Source organism: Ambystoma mexicanum, chromosome 9 (assembly GCF_040938575.1).
Source record: "Ambystoma mexicanum isolate Mex_15411 chromosome 9, UKY_AmexF1_1, whole genome shotgun sequence".
Lineage (NCBI taxonomy): Eukaryota > Metazoa > Chordata > Amphibia > Caudata > Ambystomatidae > Ambystoma > Ambystoma mexicanum.
In genome coordinates, this window is record NC_090931.1 from 1360099962 (window position 1) to 1360125481 (window position 25520).

Sequence of the window (25520 nt, forward strand, 5' to 3'; positions counted from 1 at the left end):
GGGTAGCCAGGTGACCAGTGCAGTTTCAGTTTCAGCCAGGAGTTCAGCCGGGGAGAGGAGGAGAGAAAGCAGAAGCAAAGAGGAAGGTCTTGAGGTGCTTCTGGAACCGGAGATGCTTCTCCTCAATTTTCATAGAGGCAGGGAGGCTGTTCCAGATGGAGACCCCAACCGAAGAAAGAGATCTACCACCAACTTGTTGCTTTGAGAAGCGACAGACCCTGAGGGAGTTGGAGGCGGATGAGGGAAGAGCTTGAGAAGGAAGATATTTAGTAAGAGAGAGTTGAAGATATTGAAGCCCCAGACCCCAGATGGCCTTGTGGACAATGCAGAGGGTTATGAACTTAATTCTTACAGCCACTGTGAGCCAGTGAGGAGATCTCAGTCCTGGAGAGATACGATCCCTGGGCTTGAGGCCAAGGACAAGTCTTGCAATCCTGCTCTGGATGAGTTGCAGAGGGCGGAGAGTAGAGGCAGGCAGATTTAGAAAGAGGCTGTTGCCGTAGTCCAGCCTAGAGAGAACCAGAGCCTCTGGGGGCAGGAGAGGAAAGGATGAATACCTCGGAGGAGGTGCAGCTGATAATGTGACTTCTTAGAGACGTCAGAGATGTGAGGAGAGATGGCGAGTGTGACGTCGAAGATGACCCTGAGGTTTTTTAGTCTCACAGGTGGGAGCAGGAAGAGGGCCAAGAGAGGCCAGCCAGAGTGTGACAGGAAAGGAGGGAGCAGGTGAAAGTTGGAGCAGAGAGCGGCAATGTGGTGCGCAAGAGGTGCCAGGCATTATTTGAACAACCAGGGAGAGAGGTTAGACCCCTGGGGAGCACAACATGTAGAGATAGAGATAGGGGAGAGGAAGGACCCAAGTTGGACCTGGGAGGGTCGATCAGAGAGGAAAGAAGTCAGCCAAGCCAGTGCCTGATTGGTGATACCTAGGTTATCATCGAGACGGTTGAGCAGGATGGCATGATTGACCATGTCAAAGACAGAAGAGAGATCAAATAAAATGAGGACACAGGGGGTGTAGGAATCAAGGTTGGAGAGCAGGTCTTCACGGATGTACAGGAGAGCAGTTTCCGTACTTCTGACAGCTCTGAAGTCAGACTGATGGTCATGGAGACAACCAACAAATTCAGTGTGAATATTAAGCTGGGAGATGGCCGGCTTTTCCAGGAGTTTGCGAGGGAAAGGAGCGATGGAAAATGGGCGATAGTTAACCGGACAGGACGGGTCGGCAGAGCGTTTCTTAAGAAGAGGGTGCACAAGGGAGTGTTTCAGGGGGGAAGGGAAGACTTCAATGACAAATGAGTGGTTGCAGAAGTCAGCCAGAGTAGGAGCCAGGGTGTCAATTTGGTCCTTGATGGTTTTGGAGGAACAGGGCTGAACCTGTTTTGACGAGACTTTCATAGATCAGACGTGTCTAGAAAACTCACCTGGGGAGAACAAGGGAAAGGCAGAGAAGGAGAGAGGAGAGGTGGTCGAAGAGTGGCCAGAGGAATAGCAGGGAGTAGAGTGAGGAGGGGGAGAGGAAGAGAGAGAGGACAAGATGTCCTGAGTTTCAGAAATAAAATGAGAAGCCAGAGCCAGGTGGAGGGCCTGGGAGGGGACAGGAGAGGTAGAGACTGTAGCATGATTGGCCAGTTCCTTGCACATTTTAAAGATTTTGGCCGAGTTGTTAGATGTCACAGAGATGCAGGCTTGGATGTGAGCTCTCTTATTGGTATGGACAGAGATCCGGTATTGCCTTTGGAGCAGGCGGCAGAACAGTTTGTCAGAGGATGTACGGGAAGCATGCCATTTCCTCTCCGCCACCCTGCACTTGCATTTGAGGGTGACGAGGTCTGAGTCGTAGCAGGGGTTGCACTTGGCTTTGTGCTTCAAGCAGATCCTCATGACAGTGGCAAGAACATCCAGAGTATCAGATATAGCAGAGTTAAGCATGGAAAGGGCTGTGTCAGGGTGTGAGTCAGCCAAAGGGGATGGGGGGGTGAGAAAGTGGCGGAGAAAGCCTCAACTGACACACGCTTCATGGGTCGGATAACCAAGATAGTGGGTGGCAGTGATGGAGGTGGCTTGGCCTAAGGGATAGAGAGGGTGATCTGGGAGGAAAAGAGAAAGTGATCACTCCAGGAGAGAGGAGTGGTGAGAGGGATAGAAATGGGAAGATTTGAAGCGATGAGTCAGGCCATAGGGGAGAATAGAGGGAGAGAGAGAGAGAGTCGCAGAGATTGTGAAAGAGTCAAGAGGAAGGACCAGAAGCATCCAAGTGGATGTTAAAGTCTCCAAGAAGGAGGAGTTGAGTGGTCGAGACCAGGAGGGAAGATTCAAGGTCTGTCTACTCAGAGAGGAAGGAGGAGATCTGACCAGGTGGCCTATAGATGGTAGCCACAGTAAGGGAATGGCCAGGGGAGAGAGGGAGCCTGCAGATGAGGCATTCAAAAGAGGAGTAGGCATGCATAGGAATGACAGAGGCAGGGATCCACTCAGGGACGATCAGGGCTACACCCCCAATGGAACGGTTGGATCTGGGCACAGAGAGGATCTTGTAGCCATCCGGGCAGGGAGTGTCAAAGCTTGTGACAGAGCTGGCCATGAATCATGTCTCGGTGAGACTGCAGATGTCATAGAAGTGTTTGACAGCAGAACGAGTGTTGAGAGTGGCAATATGGAGAAGGTTGCCGTCCTTAAAAGACTTCTGGGGGAGGGGGACAAATCAGAGGTACGCCCTGCGGAGGTGTAGAAGCCCGATTGAGCCCGATTGAGGGGGTGCAGAAGAGGAAGGAGGAAGGAGGAGAGGGCAAGGTAGCCAAGGAGGAGACAGTAGGGGGAGGCAACGAAGCTGTCGGGGAAAGAGAGGGGACAGCAGGAGAGGAAAGGAAATTGATGAGGCACGGGAAGCATCTATCAAAGAGGATAAGTGTGGCCTGAGGGCCTTGGACCAAGACAGTACCATTCAGGTAAACATTAATGATGACCTGAGAGCAGCAAAAGGGGGCCAGGATGCCTTCTACCGGGTGCCCACCATTAATGGGAGAAGAAGAGAAAGGAGAAAGCACAGGGACCATATGAAGAGTCCAAAGGTCTGGCAAGGGAATGACAAAAAGGATGTCGTGAGGGTTTGCCTTTCACCAACATTGCTATTCACTTGCACAGGTGCATTCTATATTATGTGCCTCAACAGTTGTGACTTCAGGCATCCACACATCATTGCACATTCCACCAACTCAGGGTGGTGCACTCCTTCTCTTTCAAGTGCACAATAGTGTAGCACAGTCTTTTTTTGTAAAAAATGTAAGCATTTGTCTTTGACCAGCATTTCATGATCCCATGTGCTGATTCTGCATCAGTGATCACAACTGATAACTAGCCACTATACAATGAATGGGACATTAACCCGTATAAGGTACTGAACGTTGCGCACCGATCTGTCTCTTTTTCTCTCTTATTATTTGTGTTCCTCTCAGTGGATGTGCGTTTGTCAATACATAGTTGTGTCTCTTGCTTGATCTTTTCCCTGTGTATATCTCATTGTGACACTCTCTCATGTGTTCTTTGTTTTGTCTCTCTCACTCTCTGACGTCTGACTCTTTTGTATCCCTTTTTGTGTGGCACTCTTTTAAGATCATTAAAAGAATTGTTATTGCATTCAGGGGCACCGACATTAGCTCTTTGGTGCTGTCGGGTTCCTTGCATGAAATTGTCAACATTTACATGGCACACTGAAAAGGTGGAAAGTTAAACCACCATTACTCTTCACTATTACTCTGTTTCTTGTAAAAGGGTAAATTGCACCTGAAAAATACGCTTTGTAACTATCATTTACTAATGGATTCGTGTGCACTCTGCCTCCTTTTTTCACACCAGCAAGAAGATTTCAGGCTGATGTAAAACATAGAGGCTTTACAGGAGTAGTGGGAAGTATACCTTCTCACAGAGTGGAAGTAAGGCATAAGTGCCTTTGTGCCTTGTTTGTATGGCTTGCTATGCCACACAGCAACATATAAAATGACCCCTATATGTCTCTTCCCCTCTCTGTGTATATTTGCCTCAATGATCTGAGTCTCTCTCTCTCTCTCTCTCTCTCTCTCTCTCTCTCTCTATCTCTCTCTCTCTCTCTCTTTCCCTCTCTATCTCTCTCTCTCTCTCTGTCTCTTTCTCTGTCTATTTGTCCTTCTCTCTCTCTCTCTCTCTCTCTCTCTCTCTCTCCGTCTCTCTGTTTTTTTGTACGTCCCCTTGTATCTTTGAGCACCTCTCTTTCACTGTTTATTTATATTGTTTTGTGAATCAGGATGTGTGCGTGAGTGAATGTGTGTCTGTTTGTCTGTGTGTGTGTGTGTCTGATCTCACTTATTTTAGTGTTTTTGTCACTCCACATCTTATGTTGTCTTTCTTGGTGTGTCTCTGTATGTTTGTTTCTCTCTTTTCTTTCTGTCCAGTAGTGTAAATCATTCTGAACAATTCATGTTGCACTGATGGATCATTGTCTAATATAAGTTTTGTACACTTTTTTGTACACAAGACAGCGCATGACTTGACAAGTACAGCAGCTAAAGTGCCTTTGTCACAGTTAGGCTCTATAAGGTGATTCATAATTTGATTGGGTGCAGGAGCACATTTTAGAAGTGGAATCAAAGAAGGTAGGTGAGGGGGGATAGCTCAGGGGCAACACATTTGTCTTAGAAGTAAGACAGTGTAGGGCAAAACAGATTTGAATCCCGGCCCGCGCTTAAAAAACAATCTCTGGATATAAGTACAGTATTAAAGAACAATTAAACCTTCTATGTGATCAAACACAACTTTATTCGCCAGTTAAAGCCATAAAAGCATAAAACAATACATTTCATAATACAACTTCACCAATCACAATTCTGTTTACCAAAATTCATCATAATCCATAATGATAAACACAGTTATAAATACAATACATCCTACAACATGATATGTCCATCCACAGAAGGATAAAAGATCTATTCATAAATATTTTTTTATCAGAAAGCCCAAAATCCAAGTACCAGGCATTAATCATGTTTCCTAGCACATTCAGCAACAGCATTCCAACTACTTTACTCTTAATAGCCAGGCACAGTGTGTATATATTTTTATACTGCAACACCGCAACCAGGTCCCTGGCGTTTAAGCAGAGATCTGTGGCTTCTTGGGGCCACTGCACATTCCAGAGTTTAACCAGCGGTACCAAGTACTGCCATCTCAGATCACTAAATCTACTGCAAAACAGTACAAAGTGCAAATTCGATTTGTTAGCCGACCCACAAGCTATGTATTCTGTTTTGTTCCTCTCATTCCATCCAGCAGTGTAGGAAGCTACCTTCAAAAATGTTGATGCCCATCTGTATATACAGTGAGCGGGTGTACCCTGAGCTAACATTTTCGAGGTACTCCTTAAACCCATATGACCATGTATGTGTCAGGTACATTCATCCTGTACCAGAGACCATGCAATCCTGCTTCATCTGGTTTGTCACCATTTCCTGGTAGGGTCGTTTCACAACCATCTTGGATCCTGCTGTTATGCTCTGGGGTCTCTCCGATAGCATGATCAAACCCAATTTGTGGAGCTCAAGAGGGACAAACCTGTATCAGGGAAGGGAACAAGACCCCCCCCCCTGGTTAAAAAGCAGCTGACAGTAGGATGCTAGATGTTCCTTTGACCATATCCTGACCAAGTACAACACAGGTTTTATGGCCAGGACCACTGCAATAGCAGGCCAGTTACACTCCATCCGAAGGCTAACTAGGGGCCTGCCTCGATTGTATCAGGATTGCCCTAAGAAAATCATTCTATGAGACACCGAGGGGTGGATCCCTTAGGTGACCCCACAGCTCTGCTCCTTATAGGACTGCCATGAGAGGCGATATTGCCCCTCTTCCATGGGTGCTAAAGAATTTCTGCAAAGTCCACAGTATTTATCCAATGTCGCCGAAGCCCTACAGTGTTGGTTCAGCCATTGGACACTCTCTGAGAACTGAATAGCCAGGTAATCATAAATGGCAACTTGTTCTATGGTCTTACCTTCACACTCAATGCTCAACAGGACACTCCTAGCCAGTCTATGCCTGAAGGCCATTGCATTTTTTATCACTGTTCATCTCTAACTTAAGGCATCTACACTTCCCCACCAAAAATGGCCCATTGGTCTAGTCGACAGGATCACTGCCTCATCTGCAAAAAACAAATCGGGTAACATGTCCAGGCTGAGCCTAGGAGGAACAAAGCAGTCAACCATAAGTTTCCTAATCATTTCTTCAATTTAGAAGGAAAATAATAAGGGGGCTAACACACACCCCTGCCGGACTCCCTTCTCAATGGAAAAAGATTTGCTTTTTTCACCCCTCCAATCCCCACCTCACTAAGGCCTGATTGCCGGTATATATGGCACATATATTTTCAATAAGATTCACTGGTACCCCCTTTCTGGCCAGTTCTTCCCACAATAATTGCTGTGGAACACAATCAAAAGCAGTTCTAAGATCCACAAATATAGCGCAAATTCTGGTTTTGTTAAGTAGGACATATTTTGACAGGATCGGGCTCAATCTAAATCCTTGGGGCCTCATTACGACCCGTGCGGTAACCATGGTGCTAGTTGCGCCATGGTTGCTGCCGGTATTTTACCGATTCCGCCATGGTGAATGGTGGAATTACCGCCCCATTCCAAGGTTGGCGGGGCAGTAATTCCCCATTCACCATTGGCCCTTCCCCATTCCCATTCTTGCCCCCATAGGGCTCAATGGGAATGGGGAAGGCGGTAATAACGGCACCACAAATTGCGGTACCGTAATTACCTCCAAGGTCCCTTTGCGAGTCCCTTCCTTAACGGCTGGTAAAACCAGCGTTATGGTAGGGACCCGCAAAGGGACCTCGTAATTAGGCAGTATGGGATTACCGGCACCAGTGCCCTTACCGGTAGCGGTAATCCCTTACCGCCCGGGTCGTAATGAGGCCTTTGGTCTATTGTACTGAAGCCATTACAAAAACCTCCCTCGAGATGATTTATGGATTCCCTCTCATCAGCCCATTTGTGTAATCATCCCAAAAGGATTTTGGCATAGATCTTCCCTGCAGTATCTAAGAAGGAGATAGGCCTGTAGTTCCCAGGTACGATTTCTGCGTGCCGCCAAGATGATGGAACACTGTCGGAGGCTACCACATAATTAAATACACTGCACAGGATAGGGGCCCAAATCCTTACTTCATCATGGAAAAGATCAATTGGCATGTTATCAGGCCAGGGGCCTTCCCTGCCCCCAGTGCCATAATAGCCACTTGCATAGGTGTAATACCATGTTCCTGGCTACCCTTGATGTCTCAGAATCTGACACATTGGATTGTCTCACTATCTGATAAACCACCATGGTACAGGGCCCTGAAGTGTTCGTACCATGAGTCTGAGGTGATCTGGAACCTAAACGGCTCTGCCACATTCAGACCCTTCCCTTTAGTAACCTCCAAAACCCAATGTTATCACCCGCTTTGCATGTCGAGTGCAAATCATCCCATAGCTCTAGACTGAAAGCAGCTTTCTTCCTCTGCATCACTGATTTATAATTTGCCATCAGCATACGCAGAGATTGATTATCCATCGGGTTTGCCACCTTCCAATAATGTATCAGGGATTCCCTAGCAATCTTACAGTCTAAGTCGTACCATCTTTCAGACTTCTGGGCCTCGTGCCGGACCTTCTTTGCTGGCTTAGTCACAAAGGGATAGATAAAATGTACCATGCTTTCGTATGTACCTATATACTCTCTGGGGTATTTTCGTCCTACAGATTTCTATCAGAGATGGTACAATAGTTGCATATAAACTGGGTTTAATTGCCTCAAGATCCAATACAGCCCACTTAATCCTTAGCCTAACTCAGCCATCAACTGTTGCCAGAGCACTCTCTGTTCCTGCCCGACCATCTTCCTTTCTTGGCATAATCCCTTAATCTCACAACACACAGGGCTATGGTCACTTTCAACCTGCTTTTCTAAATACAAGCAACTGCACCGACATTACAAGAAGTGTCTCGAGAGTCTGCGGCAGTCTCTGGTGAAGTCAGTTGTGAGGAGCTGCAGCTATTGCGACGACCGTGACCCGGTGTTCTATGAGTCCTGGTCTATACCTTTAAGGAAAAGAAGCTCAACCTCCTTTAAAAACCTGCATGGAGCGCGGAGCGCGTGCGGAGTTCGGGCAGAGTTCAGTCTGCAGCAGTCCGCGGCTGAATGCAAGCTGAGCCAGGAGTGTTGGACTTATTGACCGGGGGAAGGTAAGAATTCTAACTTGCATATTTTAATCTGATGGCTGAGCCGGGGCCTCTGACACGTGCTATGGCCAGGCAAACGCTCCACTCCAAAGAGAAGTCGGACACATTTTGTTTGGAACGTGCCCAGCCGCTCGGATTGGACGAGCGAGGGCTCGCCGAAGCAGCCGATTCTATGGAGCCTAATCCAATTGACGGAATCTCCATTCAGGGGGACTTTCAGCCTAAAGAGGGAGTGCTAGAGGGATATGAATGGGGAAAGCAGAGCGGGCATTATACAGAAGGCGAAATGTTGCCTTCGGACGACTTATGCTCGGCAAAATCAGCTAGTCCCCTCTTGGCATCACTCCCTCTGCTACAATCACTGAGCAATGCACCCAGCGCCCCCTTACTACAGGTATTGCCATTGGCCTCCTTAACAGTGAGTGATTCCGCAGCTCGACTGTCTGAACTGGAAGCGGATGACTCGTTTCAGCCGAGTCTACTGTATAAACAGCTAGTGAAGGCACATCCAGTTGGAGGAACGCACGATCCAGCGGCTGGCTTTGGGAGAAGCCCGCACGAGGAGGAGTGCGCAAACTTCCCAGCCAGCGCTCATATTAAGTTTGAGAGAAAAGAAACGGCCGTCCTCATGAACGCTTCTCATCCTGTGACTGAAGTAAACGTGGTAATGTTCCAGCCCTCGTGTGATGTGACGGATCTCGAACTTCTAGAGCATGAGGGGGTGTTGGAACCCATTGAACTTATAAAGTCTAAACTTAGGAGTCCTGTGAACAAGCGAGAAGACCCACAAACTAGGGTGAGAACGAGCAGAGAAATAATTGACCGTGGGAAAGCGATGTCATGTTGTTTACCGACTCATGCTGTAATAGAAAGGCCAAAAGTCGCTGTGAAAACAAGTGCCGACATTGCGACTAGCTTTAATAAAGCAAAGGCAATCCGGAAAGAGAGATGTGCCGCTGCAGAGCTGCTAAACAACTCTGCACGTAGTCCCCTCGAAAGTAATAGCACAGATTTTCATCAGGCGAGTTATATTAACTCGAATCATGTGCTGGACTTAGCCGAGCGTGAAGCTCGCCTAGCTGAATGCTTGAAAGCTGACTTCAAGAGGATGAAGGAACAGTTGTCTGTCAGCTTTTCAAGACCCGAAATGGAGCTTATCGATAAAGACATCATGACGCTACCCCCCCGCAGGGCAGCACAGCGCTATAGTGGATCTTGACCCGCAAATGTCCTATCATGAAACAAGGGAGGTGTCGGAGAAGGCAGATGAAGTTGTAATTCCCTTTACAAGTGGACTCCTTTGGCATGAGGCCGTGGGTGGGGCCACTTTTCCTAGCGACTATCAAAATTCGAGCACGAAGACAGCATCTACATGCTCGACCCCCAAGTTACAGGCAGCTTTCAACACCGTGAATAATAAGAGGGCTGAAAGTGAGGGTCCCGGTGCAAAGAAGAAAAAGGACCTGGAAAATCTAAATTATGAAAATGAATTGCCGAAAGATGTAGCGGCAGCACTTAAATCAAATTTGTCGGCAGCAGCAGCACTACAAATACACAATAATGTGCTAGCCGCGTCTTCGGTTGCCCTCATGCCCTTTACCAAATTATATGAAAATCTACATGACGTCATTCAATCCAATGGAGGGCTGCCCTCCCATATCGTGGAAAAACTAGACAAGCAAGACCAACTTATCTCACAGTTGCAAAATAATCTTGAAATCGAAAAAATGTCACTAATCCTAATGCAAAAGCAAGTAAATGAAGGCATGGCCAAAGAGAACCAGGATAAGAAAGAACTGATAACAGCAATTACGGCCTGTTTAAATCAAACATCCACAACAATGAGATTGATGTTCCCAACAGAGGTCTGTAGTTTGGGAATATCACAGGTCACTAAAGCTCCCTTGGCGGCATCCTTCAGTGAATGCCTAAAGACAAGGCCACTCGGCGACTCACGAAAGTTGATCACAAAAGAAAAAGAAATAGCTGGAACTACATCATCTGATATAACAGTGACGATGATGGAGACGCCTGTAGAATCTGAAGGCGTGACCACTGGAGCTGGAGCAGAGCAATCACCAACAGCATCTCTCAAATCTAAGCAAGTAGTGGTGGAGACTGAGCAAAAGAAACCGGAATCCAAGAAATGTGTCAACCCAAGCTTAACTTTTGGGATCTTTAATGGGTCAGCTAAAAACTTTAGTGGGTCACACAAAAACCCAAATAAAGGAAAAGTAAATACCACGAAATCAAAAAATATGCAGTCGATAAACAATACTCCGAAAAAACTGAAAGAAAAGAAGAACAATTGCGAGCCTCGCCAACAAGCTAGTAAATCAAGGAAATTCATAAGCAATTTGACGACCCCAGTAAAACCAAATCTTTTTTCAAGATCTATAAAAAGTAATGTACCACAGTTTTCTAAAGGGTTGAAAAGAACTGGCAAAGACGTGGCAGAAACTGCGGAAGAAAAGGGAAATCCCAAAAAACAACAAAGACTGGAATCAGATGATTTGGTAAGTTTAGCGGGAACTCCATCTATTGACCTATGCAATCTATCTACGTACTCAATCGAGGATGATTGCGAAGCAACCAATTCAAATGTATTGAACAGCACGGTGAGCAGCTCTGACACAAATGAGTCCCTCAAGTCTGAGGTGTCAGTGCTGGAAAATCCATGGATCTTAAAAGCAAAATCAGGCCCTACTGGCGCCGTGCCACAGAGAAAGCACGATTGTGGCAATACAAAGGCGCTCAGGGCCGTTACGAGTAACGCAAGGTTAAATATCAAAATGCCAAGTGATGGCTTGCCTGCACAAGGAAAACGTGGTGGCAAAACCAACTTGAGAAGTCTGAACCCAAAATTAACAGCTGGACAGAGATTAAATGAGGCAAAGAAACACAGTTCAAGGGACCGTGAGCCTCGAAACGAGAGAATTCCACGAATTGCAATTATGAACATACTTAAAGACGACCCTGACGTGAATTTGAATAGAAGAAATGTAATGCCTCTCCTACACTCGGTGCCGGCACTGAGAACTGTGACCACTGATGATATTGCGATCATTGAATATATGTCTGAAGAGCACGCGGATCAAGTATATTTACACATATCTTCTTATGCAGTGCGTAAGGTAATCCTGGCAGCAAAAGATGAAATATTGCAGCTTGGCTTTGAGATAAGCAAATCTCTGACTGAACCCCTAAGATATGAATCTCTGGGTGAGAGAAAAGCATCAAACAGGTTAGGACACAGAGTACCGAACCAAGAGCAACGGAAACACGAATTAAGACAACAACTGAGAACAGAACCCCATCTACATCACTCTTCGAAATCTAACAATCATGGGGAGATTACTCAGTAGCTGACAGTTGACAAGGAACAAAAAGCACTTTCATTGGTCTCTTGGAATACGAGAGGCTTTCGTCATCTTTATGAAAGCTTCCCAATTGAGTTGGAAGACAATCTTATAACCTGTTTACAGGAAACGTGGTTAAGGAGCCCGCCAGTGAAAGATGGCTATGTCACAATGTTAAATCCAGCAGGAAAAAATGCCCATGGACGACTGTTTTCTGGTTTGATAACTATGATGAAAATTGGCTGCGATTGGGAGGTGCTTAAAAGCGAAAATCCCAACATGTTTGTGCAATGCACGCTATTGCAGCGGAAAGGATGCGGTGGGAAATCACAGCAACGCCTACTAGTAGTAAATGTGTATTGGAACCCGGTGATGATCACAACTAAGAAGTTCACAGCCACGGTAGCAATCTCGCTAGAAAAACACATGCAAGAGAAGAATAATACCATGATCATTATATGTGGCGATATGAACTTGACTTGGTTTGATAAGAATGGTGGCCGGATGAACAATACCTGAACTCATGGTCCTACAAATCACGATAGAAGGAAAGTCTGGGACAACATTATGGAGTCCTATGACTGCGACATGGTGAATGGACAAATTGATGGTGACAGGCCACCAAAAAACACATGGCATAACATGGGCAATGCTAAGGTACTAGATTACATCTGGGTATCGAAACACGCATGGGATACAATTAAATAAATGAATGTAATCTCATCTAAAAACAGCGACCATGATTTACTGGCAATATACTTGAAGATAACATCGGGACAAAAAAAGCTGCTATCGATACAAGACCTTGAAGTAAACAATGGAAAAAATAGGCTACGACTGTCTGCTGACCAAATATATAGCCTCACTGAGAAATTAGATGCAGTGAATATTCTGATTGGCAGCAATGTAGATTATGTGTCGCTTTTACCTCGGAAAAATGTCCCGACTCTGTGGAAGAAAAATTTTCAGAAAGTGCACACCCACGAATGGAGCACGAAAGAAAATGAAGAAAAAAAGCGACTAAAACGTGATATATGCAATTTGAAAGCACAAGGTGGCAGTGATAGTATCAGCCTGATTCAAAAACGGAGACAAGCTTACCGCAACTGGTCCAAAGCATTTAAGTATCAACGTGATCAAGAACGGGGAGAAGTAATGCTGAATTTGTTGAAATCTCACAAATGCAGAGACATTTGGCAAATACTCAATAACTGCACGGCCAACCAAGGGATCAGACTGGCAAACGTGGTGACAGAAGCAGAGTGGAACCAACATTTCAATAAGGTCTTCTTAGGAGATGTAGAAGTTGATGTCAAACAGCATGACTTAAGGTCCATAAAGTGGGACTGCTCTGAATCTGTTGATGATATATTATCTGCAATTGAAAGACTGAATAACTCACGAGCTGCCGGTCCTGATGGCATCACTAATGTCATGCTTAAACAAGATAAATTGGAATGGTCGAAATTCATTGAGATTCTATTTGCTAAGATCGCAAGGTATAGAGAAATCCCGGTATCTTGGACATCCGCAATCATAGTGCCGATTTTCAAGAAAGGCGACCGGGCAAACCCAGCTAATTATCGCCCGGTCGCCTTGCTGGATACAATCGGCAAGGTGTTTGCGAATTTTCTGCAAAAAAACTAACCAAGTGGGCCAACACAAGTAGAATCACAGATTGCCGACAAACTGGTTTTACAAAAGGCGTTGGCACTGAAAACAACCTGACTTTGCTTAACATACTAATACTGAATGCTATAGCAAGAAAAACGAAGCTGTTTATAGCATTCATAGATCTTCATCAAGCCTTTGATTGTATTGACCGGGAAATGCTGTGGGCGAAACTAAAAAACTAGAAGTGCCCTCATGAGATCCTGTTCCCTATCATAGCACTACATACTGCCGCAACCATCCAGATAAGGCTGAACGAAGCAGGGCAACTATCGGAGAAAATGAAGACCCAAAGAGGGGTCAAGCAAGGATGTCCAATTGCAGCTTGCTTATTCAAGCTATTCATCGCGGACATTCCAGTAGCCCTGAGTGATGTTCATTGCTTTCCACCCAAATTAAATGGATCTCAAATAAACTGTCTAATATACGCGGACGATTTAATTCTAGTAGACACCACGCAGATTGGTCTACAACGTCTGCTATATAAATTACATCAGTACATGAACTTAAACCATCTGACTATAAATACGTCTAAAACAAAAATCATGAATATCGGAACGCAGAAAGGTTCAAAGAAAAATCCTTTTACTTGGAGAATTGGAAACATGATGATAGAAGAAGTAACGGAAATTAGATATCTGGGCATAATGATATCTGCCTCGATATGTGAGAAGATCGGGACCAAGGACGTGGGTTACCGGATGAATATTCTGGCAACTCAAGGAGCAAGAATTCATAATCTCTTTGACAAATTTTCTCTAACTCCGATCCGTTTATTCTATCTGCAAAAAGTAATTCCATCCATCACCTATGGAGCCGAATCTGGTTGGAATCTTGACTATAAAATGTGGGCAAAACTGGAAGGTCAGTTCTGGAGACGTGTTTTAAGGTTACCGAACTGCTTTCCAATTTCAGTAATAAGGCATGAATTAGCTTTGGATGACCTATATACAACAGTGATCTGGAAATCATTAGCACTATTGAGAAAGATGCTAATAACGAATAAAGAACCTGCCTATGCGATCCTGGTGATGGATGACGAGCGAGTTGCTGGTGGAATACTTGCAAATTGATCTGCGAAGCTACATGAAGTCATGATAGCAGCTAATATAAGCAAAGAAACACTGATAAAATGGCCACAAATAGCAAGGAAAAAATTAAAAGAATGGGCATGGGCACGAAACATGGACATTCTGGAAAGTCAGGTATCGGCGCCCAAACTTGGGCCGACAATTAACAAATTGAACAAGATGCCGGGATATCTCCTACAGTTTCCATCAAGACACCATCGTGATCGTGTTCTTCGATTACGAATGAATGCGTTAAGAACAAAGGAAATCTTGCTGAGAAGAAAGGATCCAGAGACTTGTGATAACTGGTGCAGATTTTGTCAAAGTGAAATTGAAACTGTGAGACACTTGGTAGTTGCTTGCCCCAAACTTAGATCCATAAGATCTATACATTTGAGCAAATGTGCACCGAGAAATGAAAACATGGAGGACTGGTGGTATAGAATCCTGAGTGGGAGCTCGGTCCACCTTACGTGCTCGGTGATAAACTTTATTGATGTGCTCGATGTATAAGAACTAAGGTGGGACAAAGGACAAAGGGCCTTTTGACATTGAGTAGAGAGGTGTCTATTACAAAAAGTTTAATAATAAACTATGTATATTAATAAAAAAATAAAAAAATACAAGCTTACAATCCTGTCCCAATCCCTGGCACAAACAAAAATATAATAGATCTTGGAGCTCCCCATTGGGCCTTCAAAAGTAAAATTAGCTGGTTGGTCTAGGCTACACTGGCTATTACAAACTCTCAGATTAGCACCATAGATTAAACGCACAGCATCACTTGCCAGCCGGTGTGTCCTCACAGGTTTTTCACACACCAAAGTAGGAGTGCCAAATGCCACGTCCAATGCATACCAGAGCCCCTCATGTTCTTTGATTGGCTCTATTTGTAAATTCAGATCCTCCATGCACATCACCAGGGGACTGGACCCTTTGCACAATTCATATTCGGTAATGGTCTGGCACATTTCTTTCAGACTTTCCATGGGGGTGTTACCATAAGTTTGTTTATAAACTTTAAATAAAAGCATCTGTCTCCCATCCCCCCAAGTTGCCTACAGGAAAGGCAGACCTGCGGACTCAGTGGGTTTATCAATAAAGCTGAGGCCCAACGAGAGGCATACCAGGATTAGGAGCCCTCCCTTGGGTCTCTGTCTCATACCCTTAGATGCATGGTTTGCAAATGATGTAAAGCCCTGTACCAATGTAGTGGTAATGTCCCATGTCTCTTGCAGACACGCAACATCAAACCCCTGTATAAAGTTGATCCATCCCGTTTCCTCCACGTACCTACTGAGACCTCCCACATTCCACAACACCCCTCTGGTCAATCAATGTCCTCAAGATCACCATCTCTAGCAACATGGGCCACCAAATCAGTCCGGGGGTTTATATCTCCTACAGTTGGCCTAGTTTTAGGGCATGGCTCTTGACTTGGGGGGTGCACTCTTATCGCAATCCAAGAGCCAGCCAGACAGTAGGTACGTAGCTCAACTGTTAAGAGACCATCCACCAGTTGTCCATTTGCCACAGTCACCTGGATATAGTCCTCCAACCCCTTAAGTGCTGTCATCCTTTTGTACCTCAGGATATCCTCTGTATGATAGATCTAAATCCCCTCACATGCCGGATCCAGGTTACTTTATTCACAAGGGCATCTTTACTCTAATATACTCCTTCCCAGAGACTGGGAACATTAACTATGTAGATACAACTTGAGGCACCTCTCTGATCTGCCTGCTTATTCAATCTCGGTGATTCTGTTGGAAATGTACCCTGAGGGAACCTTCTGGCCTGCCCTGTGTGCATCTGGCCCAAGCCATTACTCCCAGGCCTCCCAGGGGGGTTACATCGAGAGAACCTTTCAATCGTTTCTCTTAGGGAATAGAAGATAAACTAGAAACTCAGGAACATCGGAGGCGGCTGGGTAAAGCAGTGCAGCTTGACGTTGTTTCAGTTCCAGTATGGTCCCTTACTCGGATTCCTTTGTCCAGAAATCTGAGAGGATGGAGAGTCAGTCGGAGAGTCAGAGCAAGCATGGCAGCAAAGTATGCAGCAATGACTGTAGCTATGCGTGAAGCCCAATTGCTGTGTACATAACGCGCCAGGGTTCTGCACGCTTATGGTGGCTTCTAGACCATGCTCTCATTTCACTGCCAATCAGCACCCCCTACCAAGCTCTTCCTCCCTCCATCACTTGCCTGTACCGTGGTGACCAGCGGTCAGCATTCATATACAGGGGTTGGAGTACAGACCTCCAAACATTTCAAAGGGCGGTCCAGTCACACGCTCAAGCGCTCACTTGGCTTTACGCCACTCTCTGTGGGTAAGCGAGTAATGCTGACATGTGGTGTTTTCTTTTCAGGTGTATTTCGGTGTCGAGAAAGCCTAGTGGTTAATCACTGGCCTTTTCAATTATGCCAGTGACGAGGACACAGTTAGCAGCAGGTATCATTAAGGATACTGTTTTGTTCCCCACCACGAATAGTGAAGAACCCCGGCCACCTATCTCTTACTGACGACTCGCAGGGATAGCAAGAGGAACAGTAACTTCTTCTCTGAGGTACTAGCGCTTAGTGCCAAACGTAGACTAAGGCTACAGCAAGAGCAGCTTGCTTGCAGCAACTTCTTGCTTATCAGTAAGGAATCCCAGAATGATCCCTGGTGAGAGGATAATGTTGCTGATTTACGGGGGGAGGTTAACGTTGCTAACCCCTCAACACCACCTGGTACACCACCACAGACTATATGAGCAAACTTCCAAGTCAACATAGGAGGGTCTAATGGGATCGAGGATAAGAATAGTGACGTGGACCATTTGGAGGGTCACACAATGATGGGAGTTCCTTCCGTGCTTGTTCAGCTAGAGAAAAAGGGGGAAGTTTCAGGCCTAAATGTAGCAACTAAAATGGACAAGGGGCTGATGGACTCTAAGACCTTAGAGTCATGGCGACTTTGCCAAGAGCAGTTCATGCGGGAGATTAAGGCCTGTAATAATAAAAGGGACTTTGAGAAATGGGTACCCTCTTGGTTCTGTTGGTTCTAACTTGCCCACTACCTTTGTACCACGGGTAGGGACCCTGACCTCTTCAGAAATTAATAGAATGGACAATTCATCACAAACTGTACCTTCCAAGAAAAACAACTTTTGCGACCCCCCTGCAGTCGGCATAGAGTATTGTGCTTCTGGCGTGCCCCATGGGGTAAGAGTGTCACCCACACCTTGGGAAGGAGGGGGAGGGTCAAAGCCATGCGAGAAACTGTCACATCACTCACAAAACTATCCCCTACTGTGGACCGGCAATCCGGCAGGGACATTCGACAAAGAAAACATAAAATAGACAAAATTGTGGATACTAGTTCTTGGAGTTTTGCCCTGCACCCCAGGAATTTTATAATTACTAATGTGCATAGGGCATCCCAAGTTGAATCCCAGCAAGTCTTAAAAAACAAAATATTAGCATTGTTTAACAACATATCGGGCCCTAATCGTGTGGGAACATGTCACCTAAAGGTCCTTCGTAGAACACAAATTAACAAGTGGTGTTCCGTTGTCAATACTGACTGTATTGTCATGGGCTGTGGATCCAGTAGCGTACCGATGTATTTAAATACATGTTTAAACTCACAACATGTATGTTCATCGACTAATATTAGAATTGTGTTGAATTAATTGAGGAAGGGTAACAGTCTAGAATAACAGCTGTGTCTTCATTCTAGCTTTGATGCATAACCACGGTCTCTGTAGCACTTTGGCCTTTTTTCAATCTTCCCACCGCATGCTGGGTTAGTTAGGGGTTTTGATATGTCTGTTTGTCTTGTCCTGTTGTTGTTGTGTAATCTGTATGATTTATGTTAAGTGCCCTGATGCCCGCGGGCTTTCAGCGCTATATAAGCATACAAATAAATACATAAAATAAATAGAAGTTCCCCATACTTGGCCTCTTGCTACTGTTTCCCAGTGTCTGCTGTTGGTTTGGGGGTGGTTCATGGTCACCTTCCTTAGTGCCTAGTTACTGGATCACTTTGGGCCCATACCGATTGCCACTACCAGCTGGAGGTACGGATTTCTTGATACCATCCAGCCCCTTGGTCAATGAGTCCACCATGTTATTTGTAGATTCCTCCCTCCGTTTTCCCATCTGCTCTTTGCATTTGCATACATCTGGGGTTGTCCTTCCTTCTGTCCTTCAGCGACAGCAAGATTTTGAGGCCATTAACTACATCGGTCAATTGGCATACCTTGATCCTGAGCTGTGCAATCGCTACCTTGAGGCCTTCCAGCTCAATTAGAATGAGGCACACATGGAATTTGGACAGGAGTTTGTGACAATAGAGTTCCTCAAATTGATTTTTAAGGGTAATTCCCGGGGCAATCACCACTTCCTCGACTCCCTCCCCTCCCTCCTGACTTATGTCCATCACCAAGCACTCCTGCCCCTGGGGTGTTGGACCTTGGGTCATTAGGGCACATGTTTTGGTTTTGTCGCCAGCTCTTTTCCTCATTTTTCTGGGCCTCGATTCACCTGCCACAACCACAGTCACATTCTTTTCCAAGAGCATAGTTTTTGGTTGGTGGTGGCACTCTATTGTAACTCTGCCAATACCACAATTGCCACCATCCAAGTCAGCCACGTGGATAATACATCTGCTCTCAGCCATCTGCCCCCTCCCTCCATCTGCTTACCACAGCTAGTTAATTCCTCAAGTATGCCACCCGGTATGTCTCCACCACCTGCTGAGCTTCCCACCTTTGGGAATGCCCATCCCGCGTTTGACCGGGGCCTAGGTCTCGGACAGTTCGGTGTCCTCAATGATCTTCTGAGGGGTGTTCACTACACCGTTGGATAAGCACCCCTTGGTTTTCCACGCATTACCTGTGGTCACCAGTGTGAGTATGCACATAGGCAATGTGGTCTGGGGTAGGGGTAATTTGTCTAAACCTGCCAGTAAACACTCGATATCAGAGATCAACAAGTTCAAATCTTTGATTGGCTTGAAAAGCTCAAATAGCTTCATATTACCCCTCCATGGTGAGGTTGGTGTTGTCACCTTCTGTTTGCCCATCTCTTTACAACTTTTACCAGCATACTAGAACACTCACCCCTAGCACTCTCACCGCAGTCACCAAACACATTGCAGGCACCAAACACCTGCGCCCTTGACTGTAAGCTTCACCCTGGCAGGTCCGAAACACGGGATATGGATAAGACGGCGTGGCCAAGTGCCGTAGCGAGGAGCAGATTCTTCTTCCAGCTCCTTGCTTTGCAAACGCCTGCACCCTTGACTGCAGGCTTCACCCTGGCAGTTCTGGAAATAGAGGATATGGATCAGGGGGCATGGCCAAATGCTGTAGCTGGGAGAAGCTTCCTCTTCCTCCTCCTCGCTCCTCCTTTTAAGGTACAAGCTGCAGAAGGGTGAGCTAGATAGCTGAAATGGAAGCTGGCTGAAATGCAAACTGTCTTTCTAAATGCCACTGTGTCACAATTTATCTCCTGTGAATGCTGCTGTGTTCTAGAGCACGACCTCCAGTTCAACCAAGCAGCCACAGTATATTAGTTGTGTACCCCCAAAGGGCACCATTGTGAAAAACAGGCTATCTTCACCTCCACACGTATACATATTTGGGGTAATTCATAGAATTCAGCACACAAGTGGTGCACGCGGCTGGCACACAGGGGGAGCGTGCGCTAGTCTGTGCCACCCGCGTGTACCAGTTATGCCCCCAACGACCCCGCCCCGTGCGCCAAAAACATCGCACAAATCCCCTACATGGCGCAAAGTCCAGTTGACCAGCATACAGCCCCCCAACCACAAAAATGGATGGAAAACCCCAGCGCAATCCTCAGAATACGCGTAACCCACTCGCGGCAGCAAAAACGCATGGAAAACTCCCCGCGCACCCCTCGGAATACGCATACTCTACTCACGCAAGTGAAAATGCGTGTAAAACTCCCCGCACACCCCTCGGAACACACAAACCCTGCTCGCACCAGCGAAATCGCGTGTAAAACTCTCTGCGCACTCCTCGGAATACGCGTACCCCGCTCGCACCAGTGAAAACACGTGTAAAACTACCTGCGCACCCCTCGGAATTCTGGGCGTGCGCAGGGAGTTTCACATGTGATTTCGCTAGTGCGAGCGGGGTACGTGTATTCTGAGGGGTGCGCTGGGAGTTTTACATGCGTTTTCGCTAGCGCGAGCGGGGTACGCATATTCCGAGGGGTGCGCAGGGAGTTTTCCACACAATTTGGCAGTGTGTGCCCTCCCAGGTGTGCCCCCCCTCCCCATGCCCCACAGGCAGTCCACACCACAGGGGACCACCCCACACCCCTGGCCATGCCCCGCAGGCAGCCCATCACCCCATACCATGTCCCGCCGGCAGGCCACATGGCACCATGCACTTGGGAGCCCCGACACATTTCCCGCACCCCCAATGATTGGCACCTGCCAGCAGGCCCCGACACATGAAAATTCAAATTTGCAAAGTAAGAAATAATTAAAGCAAAAAATAATAAAATAAAATCCAATGTAAATCAAAAATCCACAACAGGAAAATAGAAAAGTGCTCCATTGCCAATGTCCATATAAAGTAAATAAAAAAAAAAATCTATGGGTTGTCCAAAGAAAGAAAGTATGTACAAGTCCGGAACTATATATGGAAGTCCAAAGGGGCCATGATCCATGAACAAAAGGAAACCTACAAAAAAGTCCTATGAATAAAAAACTATATACAGAAAGTGGAGCAATGTCCATGAACTCCAAATAGAAATATAAAACAAAGGAAACCTAACCCTAAAGAACTATGTACAAAGGTGGCGGGCAAGTCCTACTGCTCACTTCTTGATTTTCCGTGCCGGGGCATCATCGAACTCAACGTCGATGTTCCGGAGGCGGGCCTCTTCCCTGGCCTTGTGGTCTCGCAGGGATGCATCCATGGCCTCCTCCAACTCCCTGCGAGTTGCCTCGAGGCACTCAGCCCACCTCAATGCCATGCGCATGGAGTTCTCTGCCCTGACCATAGTGAGCTGTGCCCTCTCCGCCTGCTGCCTCTCCGCATCTATTTGCTGGCCCAACCGCTGCCACACAGAAGATACTCCCAGTCTGGGGTCCTCCTGCCCCTCGGCCGATGCCTGCCCCTGGGGTGTTGATGGCCCGAGCCATGATGCCTCCCACGCTGAGCCTGCTGCTGCCTCCCACGCAACTGCCTCTGCCACCACGATGGCCTCCGGGCTGATGGAATCCACCAGCACCGTCATGCACATGCCCTGCCCGATGATGCTGGCACATCCTCCATCTGCTGGGGTCCAGTTGGTGGGGTGGCCACCCCTGCTGGACCTCCTACTCCCGACTGTGGCAGGGATGGGATCTCCACCAGGTTGGCTGCGTTGGTTGGGGCAGGTCCACAGGTGGCCCTGGTGGCATCTGGGCCGGAAGACGGCATGGAGAACGACTGGCGTATAGTCAGCACAGAGGAGGAGAGGGCCGCAAGACTGGCCGACACATGGAGGAAACCCCCGACCATGGTCCCTCCAACTGGGCCACGTTGGCACACAGCTCTTTGTGATTACGTGCTTGGTCCCCCCAGGAAGCACGCACGTTATCACGAATGTCACGTGTGCGCAATGCGACACCAATCAGGACAGACTCAATCCGGTCACGGGTCCCCACGTACGCAGGTAGAGAAGTGCCAGATGACGTGCACCTCCCCCCTACTAGCGGACTGGCTTGGGACACGGCATCCCTGCTGGTGCATGTTGATGCAGTCACAATATCAGGGACAGAAACATGCACAGGCCCCTCCGCAGCGACCTGTGCTGCCTCCTGCTCCTGCCCCTGGACTGCACCACTTGCACCAGTGGTACCACCACCACCAGGGCCCATGTGCTGCTCTGTAGTGGCCTCCTCCTCCTCAGGACACACCACCAACCTGTATGGCTCTGCACCGTCTTCCACTATTGCAAGCCCCAATGGGGGCTCACCTGCCCCTTCTGCTGCAGCCGTATTGGCAGACGCGGCACCAGTCCCCTCGCTCCCGGATGATGGAATGTCCTGGGAGGGTGACTGGGCCTTGCGTCACCAGCCGGTGGAGGCATCCCTGCCGCTTTCCTCCACAGCGCCGTCTCCGCCCTCTTCTTCACTCGCCGCTGTGTAAAGGGAGACCTTTAGACACAAAGCAATAGCACATGAGTGGCACTGTCAAACGTCACTTCCATCATGTCCATCCACAACACATGGGTCAGTGTAGGCAACACACATGCAGAACAGGCATGGCACATGCAACAAACATTTGCATCCATGCCCAAGGCACCGTAGAAACATCCAATGGTGGGCTGAAACTCACATGCATCATGGGAGATGCTGATCACATGCACACACATCACTGGAGTGTCATGCATGTGGCCCTGTATACCCCATGACACAGTGGATGAAAGGATGACTAGGCTGTATCAGTGGATGAACACATCACAGACATGTGTCATTGTTAAGATGTATTTCTGAACTCTGTCCTGGAGAAGCAGAGGTTCAGAAGGCCAGCCTAGTTTCATGGAACAGGGCAACCTCTGGACAAGCCAGACCAATCAGGGTAGCGATGGCGGCGGTCAAGACTTGGTCTCAAGAGGGGTGAGGGTGACTGAAAGCCCGCAATGAGCACACAAAGCAATGACGCTTACAAATTACTCCAGGCAGGTGTTATATTAAAAATATAGACACATTTATTACAAGGCCTTTGTAACATCGACCATAGTAAAGAATCACGATAAAACTCAAGTAAACCAACACATCACAATCAATACAATATATATACAAGACCGATGGGTCTAACGAGTTAGGAGCACGAAATATGCAGACCACCTAGATGGGGAGGAAAACAGGCAGTGCAAGAAATCGTTAGGCCCAGTTCGACATCAGAGACCACCTAACTAGAAGGAAGTCCGAGCCCTACGAAGAGTGGAGCCTTGTGCTCAAAAGTACCTGCACACGCAGGTGCCAACGGGCCAAGGAGTGTCTCTTCGGGGAAATCAGGCAGTTCAGAGAGGTGAACAAACGATGGCGAACAGACCTCCACTACTCAAGCGCAGCCTCCACTTGTGGGCAGAAGCAGGCCGTGAGTACGGAGAAAGGGGTGCTGCTTTTCAACAGCAGGGGAAAGCCACAGGCTTCTGCAGGAGGGAGACCGGTTCAGGGTATTGACTACTCACCGGTCCCCAATGCAGGCAGACCCAGGCTTCTCCAAGTTAGTTTCTTCGCTGGCAGTTTCAGATGCGATCAGAGGGACGTCTCGGCGCCGTGTAGATTCCGCGGCAGCAGAAGTCAGGGTGTCCCAAACGCAGCGAACACCACAGATGGTTACCTCAGCAGGGAAACTCGGCAACCGCTTGTATTCCAGGCCCAATGTACACTTCTCACTTCAGACCTGGGAACGCCAAGTGTACGAAGCGTGTGAGAGTGTCGAGGGCTCGGATTTCAGCAGCAGCCAGATGGCGGTAACAGAACAAGGTTCCTGTGTAGGCTGGTCAGTCCGCTGGATGGCCTAGGGACGCTTCTGAAGGCTTACGTACAGGAGTTGGTGAAGATGCCGAGAATAGTTGTTACCACTATTCTAAAGGGTAGAAGCGCCAGTACAGGCCTTCTCGTTCGATCAGAGGCAGAGGGGTCTCACAGGACGACAGCAGTGCAAGGTGCCAAACCTTCAGCGGGTCACCAGCGATTCCTCGACTCAGCTTCTTAGTTGCAGGATACTTGGCTCCTTTATCCTTTGTTCGTGAGAACTCAGGAGATCGACATGGTAGTGGTGTTTCCAGCCTCCTCTTATCCAGGGTTCCCTTTGCGCCAAAACACAGAGGACCCGATGGGAGATCTGCTCACAAAACACTCACAGAATACGTGGACCTATCACGGACCACGGTGGTCCCATGCATTCAAGACACACTAGACTCTCTGGCACCCAGGATGTGTATTAGGACCAGCCATCCCAGCACACATCCTGGAGGCACACACAAGGCATGCAGAAGCCCGCAAAAGCATCTGTGTTTCGCGGGAAAGTACATGCCCAAATAAGGATGGCCCCGGGTCGTCTCGACCTGGGGAAGGAGAAGGGGCAAGACGGTCAGCGGACAGGACAAAAAACTTTCTGGTCTGGCCATTTTGGAAGCCAGGCCACCCATTTTGGCCAAACGCGAGAAGCGCGGTTAACAGGGCAAAAGGGAGTTCAAAACACAAAGAAACGATCGCTGCCACCAGTCCCATCCATGACATACTTGCACAGTTCGTTATAAATCCATCAAGAGTTTCTAGGGCCTGTAGAATAACTAGAGACCCAAGAGCACGGTAATGTAAGTTACGGTGCACTCTTGTGCCATGTTGCGCGAAAGCTGCAACATGAGAGAAGAACTATGGAAAACAACATTTCCCGGTACTGACTGTCTTAAGGGCATGTCAGTTTCCCAGTAAGAATGGAGCGAAAGCCGAGAGGAGTGCGGTGGAAGGCTGCGCTTCTCTGGCAAAGTCTAGATCAGGGTGAAAAACAACAGCAAAATGTTTGGGGGTTGCCACATGGAAGGAAAATTACCTATAATATGAAATCTTTCCTAACACTCGCCCCTCCCAGACTAAGGACAGGGGGAACTAATCCACCCCTGGATGTGTCTCTTGTTCAGGTCGGTTAAACATTCTGGACAACCCATCAGCATTGCTTTGTTGGACACCTGGCCTATGCTCAATAGTGAAGTCAAAGCCTTGTAGACTTATGGACCACCTAAGCAACTTTGGATTCTCTCCCTTCATGTTCATCAGCCACTTTAAGGGCTTATGGTCAGTTTGCACAGTGAAGTGGGTCCCATAGAGGTAGGGCCTCAGCTTCTGTAGGGCCCACACAACAGAGAAGCATTCTTTCTCTACTGTGGACCATCTGAGCTCTCTGTCCTTAAGCTGGCGACTAATGAAACCAATAGGGTGTTCCTTACCCTTCTCATCTACTTGTGATAGTACAGCTCCTATCTCAATGTCAGAGGTGTCTGTCTGCACAATAAAGGTCTTTGATAATCAGGGGCCCTAAGGACAGGGGCCTGGCACAAGGAGTCTTTTAAGCCATTGAAGGCCTTCTCACACTCGTCGGTCCAAGTTACCTTCTTCGGTTTATTCGGAGTGGT